This window comes from Cricetulus griseus, chromosome 4 (genome assembly GCF_003668045.3).
Source record: "Cricetulus griseus strain 17A/GY chromosome 4, alternate assembly CriGri-PICRH-1.0, whole genome shotgun sequence".
In the NCBI taxonomy this organism is placed as follows: Eukaryota; Metazoa; Chordata; class Mammalia; order Rodentia; family Cricetidae; genus Cricetulus; species Cricetulus griseus.
Window position 1 is genome coordinate 148,754,301 of NC_048597.1, and position 8,736 is coordinate 148,763,036.

An 8,736-nucleotide genomic window follows, 5' to 3' on the forward strand; every position below is an offset into this window, starting at 1 on the left:
GTAAGTACCAGGAAGGAAGAGCTACATAAGAAGACCCCATCTCAGAAAAACAAAACAAACAAAATAACTCAATAGAGTAATCACTTATCATGCACAAGGTCCTGTGTTCAATTCCCAGAAAGCACCAAATACACAGGACATGGTGTAGCTCAAAAAATAAGAGACCCAGGACTGATATTGGAGCTCAGGCTTCAAGCTGAAGATGGGAGAAGCAAAGCAAGCAGTCACTAGCTCTTACCTCTTCCTATGCTCAGACCAAAGGGGCTATCTTCAGACTGCTTCAGACTTCACTGCTCCTCTGATTCACTGAGACTGCTATGCTTTCCTCAATGTGGCTGGAGAATAATTGCTTCTCATGAGACCCTTTGTACCTCCCTAGTCCTGGGATTAAAGGCATGAGATCCCAAGTGCTGAGATCATCTTTATGTGAGTTGTTTTGAAAGACCCCCGAAGGGATACTTTTGTAGAGGGAGACCCACACACCCAGGAACCAGCGAGGCCACGAACTGGATGCAAAAAACAAGAGGCTTTATTGGAGACGCAGGTACCCGGGGCGACTTAGCCTTTGTGTGGCTAAGCGCCCCGAGCCAAGGGAAAGGGGTCCTTATATAGGGAAAAAGGCGCAAGCTAGGAGCAGGGATTCTATTGGATAATTCTAATGAGGCATTATACAGAGCTATTCCCATTGGTCAATGTATATGAGGCGCTATACAGGGTTATTCAAATAAGGCAAAGTACAGAGTTATTCAAATGAGGTGAAACACAGAGTCTTTCAAATGAGGCGAAATACAGAATCATTTCCATTGGATGGTTCAAATGAGACACAGAGCCATTCCAGATCAGCATATTCTCAAGGTCTGGTGTCTGGTACAGCAGACTCAATTCCCCCCCCTTCCTGATGGCTGACCTTGGGGGCGGAGACCTTGGGACGGAGTGTTTCTCTTCGGGCGGGGCGGGGGCTCAGGGGCAGGGCTCCAGGCCGGCTCACTCGGTGTTTGTTCTCGTGCCCCACCTGGTGCTTGCCCTCGTGCCGGCCCACCAGGTGCTCGTTCTCGGGCTGGCCCACCTGGTGCTCATTCTCGTGCCGGCCCCACCCGGTGTTTGTTCTCGGGCCGGGCGGGGAAAGGCCACCGGGGGTGGGGATCGGGGAAGCCGCCGACAGGAGGAAGAGGAGACAAACTTGAGAAAGAAAGGGCTAAGGGACAGGGGTCTTTCAGTTTCTCTTTAGGACTGGATGGATTTGTGTAGCTCAGTGTGGCCTTGAACTAACAGAGATCCTTCTACCTCTTCCTCCCAGGTGGTAGAATTAAAGGTGTGTACCACCACCTCCTGGCTTCTATAGGTAACTAGTGTGACTGGCTTTGCTTTCTGTATCCTCAAGCAACCTTTAATAAATCATAAATAATATATCACCACAACATGGCAGTGCAGTCTCAGCACTTGGGAGTTGGAGGCAGGAGGATGAGAAGTTTGAGGTTATCTTTGACTACATAACAAGTTTAAGGCCAGATTTGACTACAAGAGACCTTATCTCAAAAAAAAAAATACTAAACAATGCCAGGTTTACATCAAAATTACTCAAAATATGAGCCATCAACCACTTAGGCTAAGCAGGGTGCTGGTAGCGCACGCCTTTAATCCCAGCACTTGGGAGGCAGAGGCAGGCAGATCTCTGTGAGTTCGAGGCCAGCCTGGTCTACAAGAGCTAGTTCCAGGACAGCCTCCAAAGCCACAGAGAAACCCTGCCTCAAAACAAAACAAACAAACAAAAACAAAAAAAAAAGAAAGGAAGGAAGGGAGGGAGGGAGGGAGAAAGAAAGAAAGAAAGAAAGAAAGAAAGAAAGAAAGAAAGAAAGAAAGAAAGAAGTCCCTTAAGGTGTGCCCAGCAATTTGGGCTTTCATTAATTCCATATGTAGTCAGGTTGACAATCAAGAATAGACATCATAGGATGTATATGCCTAAGAGTTAGAGCATAAAATACCCAAGTATAGCAAAACCCAAATATATATTGTGGGGCTTTTTTGTGATTTGTTTTTTGTTGTTGTGGCTTTGTTTTGTTTTTTTGTGACAAGGTTTCTCTGTGGAGCTCTGGCTGTCCTAAAACTTGCTTTGTAGACCTGTCTAGCCTTGAACTTAAAGATCTCTCTGCCTCCCCAATGCTGGGACTAAAGGAGTGTGCCACTACTGCCCAGCCCAAATTTTAAATATAATATATATATATATATATATATATATATATTTATTGTATACATCTACACATAGAGCCTACATACATGAAGAAGAGAGCATCAGATCTCATTATAGATAGTTGTGGTTGCTGGGAATTGAACTCATGACCTCTGGAAGGGTAGCCAGTGTTCTTAACCAATGAGCCATCTCTGCAGCCCAGCCCAAATGTTTTTTTTTTAATTTTTTTTATTTTTTCTTAGTTCAAATTAGGAACAAACTTGCTTCACATGTCAATCCCTTCTCCCTCTCCTCCCCTCCTCCCAACCTCCCCCCCACCAGTCCCTCCCCCCTCTCCCCTCCACTCCCCATGGAGGGTAGGGCCCTCCACAGAGGGGCGCTCCCCAAATTCCACAACATCATCCTGGGTAGGGCCTAGGCCCTCCCCCGTGTGTCCAGGCCAAGAGAGCATCCCTTCACGTGGGATGGGCTCTCAAAGTTCCTTCTTACACCAGGGAAAAATACTGATCCACTACCAGAGGCCCCATAGAGTGCCGATGCCTCCTCGTTGACATCCACTTTCAGGGGTCTGGATCAGTCCCGTGATAGCCTCCCAGACAGCAGTCTGGGGTCCATGTGCTCCCCCTTGTTCAGGCCAGCTGTTTCTGTGGGATTCACCAGCCTGGTCCCGACCCCTTTGATCTTCATTCCTCCCTCTCTACAACTGGGTTCCAGAGTTCAATTTAGTCTGCCTCTGCTTCCATCAGCCACTGAACGAGGGCTCTAGGATGGCATAAAAAGTAGTCATCAGGGCTGGTGAGATGGCTCAGAGGCTAAGAGCACCATCTGCTCTTCCAGGGGTCCTGAGTTCAATTCCCAGCAACCACATGGTGGCTCACAACCATCCGTTATGAGATCTGGTGCCCTCTTCTGGTGTGCAGATATACATGGAAGCAGAATGTTGTATACATAGTAAATAAATAAAATCTTAAAAAAAAAAAAAGTAGTCATCAGTCTCATTATAGGGGAAGGGCATTTAGGGTAGCCTCTCCACCATTGCCTAGATTGTCAGATTGTTGGTGTCATCCTTGTAGATCTCTGGAAATCTCCCTAGTGCCAGATCTCTCCTGGGACTTATAATGGCTCCCTCTGTTATGATATCTCTCATCCTGCTCTCCTCTATTCTTCCCCCAACTCAACCTTTCTGCTCCTCCATTTCCTCCTCTCCCCTCCTTTTCTCCTCCTTTCGTTCTGCCAGCTCCCTCTCCCCTACCCTCATGCCTCCAATTAGCTCAGGAGATCCTGGACCTTCCCATTCTCTGGAGACCGTGCATTTTTCTCTTAGAGTCCTTCTTGTTTCTTAGTACCTTTGGTGAAGAGGATTATAGGCTGGTAATCCTTTGCTCTATGTCTAAAATTCATATATGAGTGAGTACACACCATGTTTGTCTTTTTGTGACTGCAGCCGAAATGTTTTTATACTACATTGTGCAATGAAAGGCAGTGTGGAGAAGTGGGGGAACTAAAGAAAAAATCTCAATTTTAATAAGGTTTGTTTTGTATATAGTCTGTTGTTTTGTTTTTTAAATCTAAACACATGTATGTTGGGCAGGTGCTTTATCATTGAGCTAAATTCCCATCCCCTTCAGATTCCTATTCAACTTACCTTCCTTATAGTTAAAGAGCATCAACTCCTTGCCTTGGGGAAGGAAAGAGGAGGATAACAGTGCCTCATGACCTGATAGAGTAGCTCAGTGGTAGAGACCTGTCTAATATGTCTTAGGCCCTAGGTTCAAGGCAAGGCAACACAATGCATGAATAATCTTTCTTATTGGTGGGGAGAGAGAGTCTCATTTAGGAAAGGCAAGGTAAGGAAATGCAAGGCAAGGCAAGGCAAGGCAATGCATGGATTTCTTTAGATTTGGTTGGGAAAAGATTGCATTTTCCCAAGACAAGGACCTGCTGGTTTTGCTTCATTTTTAAAGTGTTCTTAGCTCAAAATTACCCTTACAGGAAAGTGGCATGATTTAGAATGGCCTGTTTGTTTACTCTCTCAATTATCCGCCTCATCTAGAAGCCTTTTCTTCCCTAGTCCCAACCTCTTCCATAGCTCTTCATTTCTTTTCACTTCCTATTTCCCTTTCTCTCTGCCAATGCTTAGAGCTGCTATTGATAGTGTCACCTGTAGAATCAAATGATTATAATTATAAGCTATTTAGTGGAGCTTTTTAAGTGGAAAGAACCTGAAACCCAGATATCAAGGTCAGTGGCAAAACAAATACGCAGACCTCTTGGCTCTTATATCAGTCAGGTTGCTATTGCTACAATAAAACACCATGTCCGAAAGCAACTTGAAGGGGAATTTATTTGGCTTACATTTTTATATAAAACACCATGTCCGAAAGCAACTTGAAGAGGAATTTATTTGGCCTACATTTTTATGTTTCACTCTGTCACTGAGGTAAGTCAGGACAGGAACTCAAGGCAGAGCCCCGGAAGCAGGAAGTGAAGCATGAAGGAACCCTGCTTACTGACTTGCTTTCCAAAACTTGTTTGGCCTGCTTATACCACCCAGGTCCAGATGCCCAGGCATGGCATTGCCCTCAGTGGGCTGGGATCTTCCATGTCAAACATTGATCAAGAAAATCAAGCCCTGTAGACTTAGCTACAGGCAATCCTCTGGAGGCGTATTCTTCATAGGGCCCTCTTCCCAAGTGATTTTCTAGCTTGTGTCAAGATGACAAACTACAGCTCTCTTCCAGTTCACTGGACCAAGTTCAAGAACCATTTCAGAATAAAGTCCCCCTTTCCCACAGCATGCTGATTCTTAGCTTCTCTTTTAAAAAGAGGGAACTCAAAAGTTCAAATCAGTAAAATGGAGAAGGGAACAAAGCCCCCAGGAAAAGAGAAGTCCTTGCTGAGTTCAGTACTTGGTGCAAACCTGTAATCACAGCACTAGAAAGATCAAGAAGGGAGGATTCTAAGTTCAAAGCCAGCCTGGAAAATTATATATATTCCCTGCTTTAAAAAAAAAAATCCTGATGGTAGTGGTCCAAAATTTAGCACTGCACTTGGGAGACAGAGGCAGAGGCAAGTGAGTTCGAAGCTAGCCTGGTCTATATAGTAAGTTCCAGGCCAGCCAGGGATACATAGTGAGATCCTGATTCAAAATAATAATGGTAATGATCATCATTCTAGATTGACATATGGAAACTCCCATGGAGGAAGATCTCTTGTCTTCTTATTTGATTCAGTCATGGCCAACAACCTCTTCTTTGATGAAAATGGATCTGGATCTGAGGATCTCTGCTCAAAGCCTCTATTCTCATAAAAGTCTTCTGATCCATTGACTCTGCCACTCAGATGGTTATAAGCTATAAACCAGGCATGTGTGGGAACACTTAAATCCCAGCAATCAGGAGGCCCAAGCAGGAGGATTGTGGCAAAAGTGAGGCCAACCTGGGCTACATAGTTAGTTCTTAACCAGCATAGGCTACATAGAAAGACTCTGTATCAAAAACACAAACAAAATCATGATTAAGATGGGACATCCATTTTTAGATAATTTATTTAATTTTATTTTATGTTTATTTGTATGAGGGTGTCAGATCCCTTGAAACTGGAGTTACAGACAGTTGAGGGCTGCCATGTGGGTATTGGGAATTGAACCCTGGTCCTCCAGAAGAGCAGCCAGTGCTCTTAAGCTCTGAGCTATCTCTCCAGCCCAAGAAGAGACATTTTTGTATTTACTTGTTTTCTGTCTTTACATCCCAACCACTGTTTCCCCTCTCTCCTCTCCTCCCAGTCCCTTTTCCTATGCCCCATCCCCCCCATCCATTCCTACTCCTCCTTCCCTTCAGACAATGTCTGGCCTCCCATGGATATCCACCAGCCATGGTATATATCAAGTTGTAGTTAGGTTAGACATCCCCTTTCCTGTTAAGGCTGGACAAGGCAACCTGGTAAGAGGAAAGAGTCCCAAAAGCAAGCAACAGAGTCAGAGATAGCCCTAGAAGGGACATTCTCGAACTTTTTTTTTTTTTTTTGTCCTCTGTGAGTAAATCTCTTCAACTGTTTATTAGAAAGAACTACATAGAAAAGATACTGTAGGGATTTTATTTTTTAATTAAAACAAGCAATTCATCTGCTGATGCTTAGAAATCTTATTATTATAAGAAAATTTAAGTGGTTTAATAATAATCTGGTTCTTGTAATTATCAGTTATAAAGTAGCTCTTTGTTCAAACTTTATTATTTCTAAAAAAAAATTCTGACTTTCTAGCCAGTTGCTTGTTGCTTCTTAGTTCTAGCACCTGGGAGACTGAGGCTTGAGGCTTACTACCACAAGTTTAAGTCTAGCCAGAATAATGTAGCAAGACCAAATCTTGAAAAAGAAAGAATAAACTGGATGCTGGTACATGCCTCTAATTCTAGCAGGAGCAGGTGTGTCTCTGAGTTCAAGGCCAGCCTGGTCTACAGAATGAGTTCCAGGACAGCCAGGATTACACAGAGAAACTTATCTTTAAAAGAAAAAAGAAAGAAGCGAGGCGGTGGCGACACACGCCTTTAATCCAAGCACTCAGGAGGCAGAAGCAGGCAGATTTCTGTAAGTTTGAGGCCAGCCTGGTCTACAGAGTGAGTTCCAAGATAAGTTCCAAAGCTGCAGAGAAACCCTGCCTCAAAAGAAAGAAAAAGAGAAAGAGAAAGGAAGGGAGGGAGGGAGAGAGAGATGAAAGAAAAACAAAGAATGAAGATAGGACCAAAGACCTATGCTACAGCACTTGCCTAGTGTGAAGGAGGCTGTGGGTTAGTCCCCTGCACTTCAAGCAGAGGTCAGAGTTGGCTTTTTCCTACCATCTTGTGGGTCCTGGGGACTGAACTCAGGTCTTAGCAACAGGTGTTTTACCCTTTGAATTATCTAACTGCGCCTAAAGGGCATTTTTAGATGTAGGGATGAGAGAAGAGCATTATTAATATAAGTGTTCAGGTCCAGAATAACATGAATTGGTTGTGTTTTTAAATATCTTCATTCAAGTTTTCTTTAGGAAAACACTCATTGTCTATGTAGACCTTCTTAATTGTGTTGAATTTTTTGTTCTTTCTCTCCTTTATGTTGTTTTTGTTTTGAAACAGGCTCTAATTATGTAGGTCTGGCTGTCCTGGATTCACTATATATATCAAGCTGACCTTGAATTCACAATGATCCACCTGCCACTGTCTTTCCTGTGCTGAGATTCTATGTTGAAATTTCTTGACTCTAAGTCAACAGAAAGATAAACTATTCCCAAGGTGAGAGGTTTCTTTTTCTTGTGCTCCTTTTTTTCTGTTTTTCTACCTTTCCTCAATACCTTTCATTTTCAAAGAGCATTCAAATACTGCTGTAAGATAGACACCACTGTCAGACAAGGGAAGAGCATTTTTGAAAGGGAAAAAGAAAGATAGTGGTGGTGATGCACGCCTTTAATCCCAGCACATGGGAGGCAGAGGCAGGTAGATCTCTGTGAATTCAAGGCCAGCCTGGTCTACAAAGCGAGTTCCAGGACAGCCAGAGCTGTAACACAGAGAAACCCTGTTTGAAAAAACAAACAACAACAAAACAAAAAAAACAAAAAAATGGAGAAAGAAAGAGGGGGGAGGGAGGGAGGGAAGAAAGAAGGAAGGAAGGAAGGAAGGAAGGAAGGAAGGAAGGAAGGAAGGAAGGGGCAAAATGGGTACATTTCAGCCGGCCCTGCCAAGGTATACCACTAAGCAAACACACCATCATGGGCAACAGAGTTAGTGCAAGGGGTTTATTGGGGGAGGGAGAGAGTGAAACAGTGCAAGGCCTCGTTGGAATGGAAACATAAGAAAGACAGGCAGGCCAGGTGATGCACGCCTTTAATCCCAGCACATAGGAGGCAGAGGCAGGTGGATCTCTGTGAGTTCGAGGCCAGCCTGGTCTCCAGAGCGAGTGCCAGGATAGGCTCCAAAGCTACACAGAGAAACCCTGTCTCAAAAAACAAAAACAAAAACAAAACAAAACAACGAACAAACCAAAAGAATGTGAAAGTTGTCAAAATAAAGATGAAGTTGCTTTTGTCAACCCTCACAAAAAGGAAGGAAAGTTGTAAGTAATCCAGGCAAACCTGGCCCTGCCTCTCACCCACCTGCTCATGGCAAGTATATGTACCCTGGATTTTGTTTTGTTTTGTTTTGTTTTTTGTTTTGGTTTTCCGAGACAGGGTTTCTGTGTGGCTTTGGAGGCTGTCCTAAAACTAACTCTTGTAGACCAGGCTGGTCTCAAACTCACAGAGATCCACCTGCCTCTGACTCCTGAGTGCTGGGATTAAAGGCATGTGCCACCACTGCCCAGCTGTACCCTGGATCTTAAAAAGAAAAGTCCACCCACTTCCATCCCCTCCCACCCCACCCCACCCCCATTCCTCTAGAGGGCATTCAGGACCTTTCCTGTCTCCTCCTCCCCTTCCCCCTTCTCTTCTGTCCTGTCTCTGTGTCTACCTTATTTTCTTACCTCCTTGTCAATAAAACTTTCAATATGAGTCACATCTACAGATCTCTGTTTCCCCATCC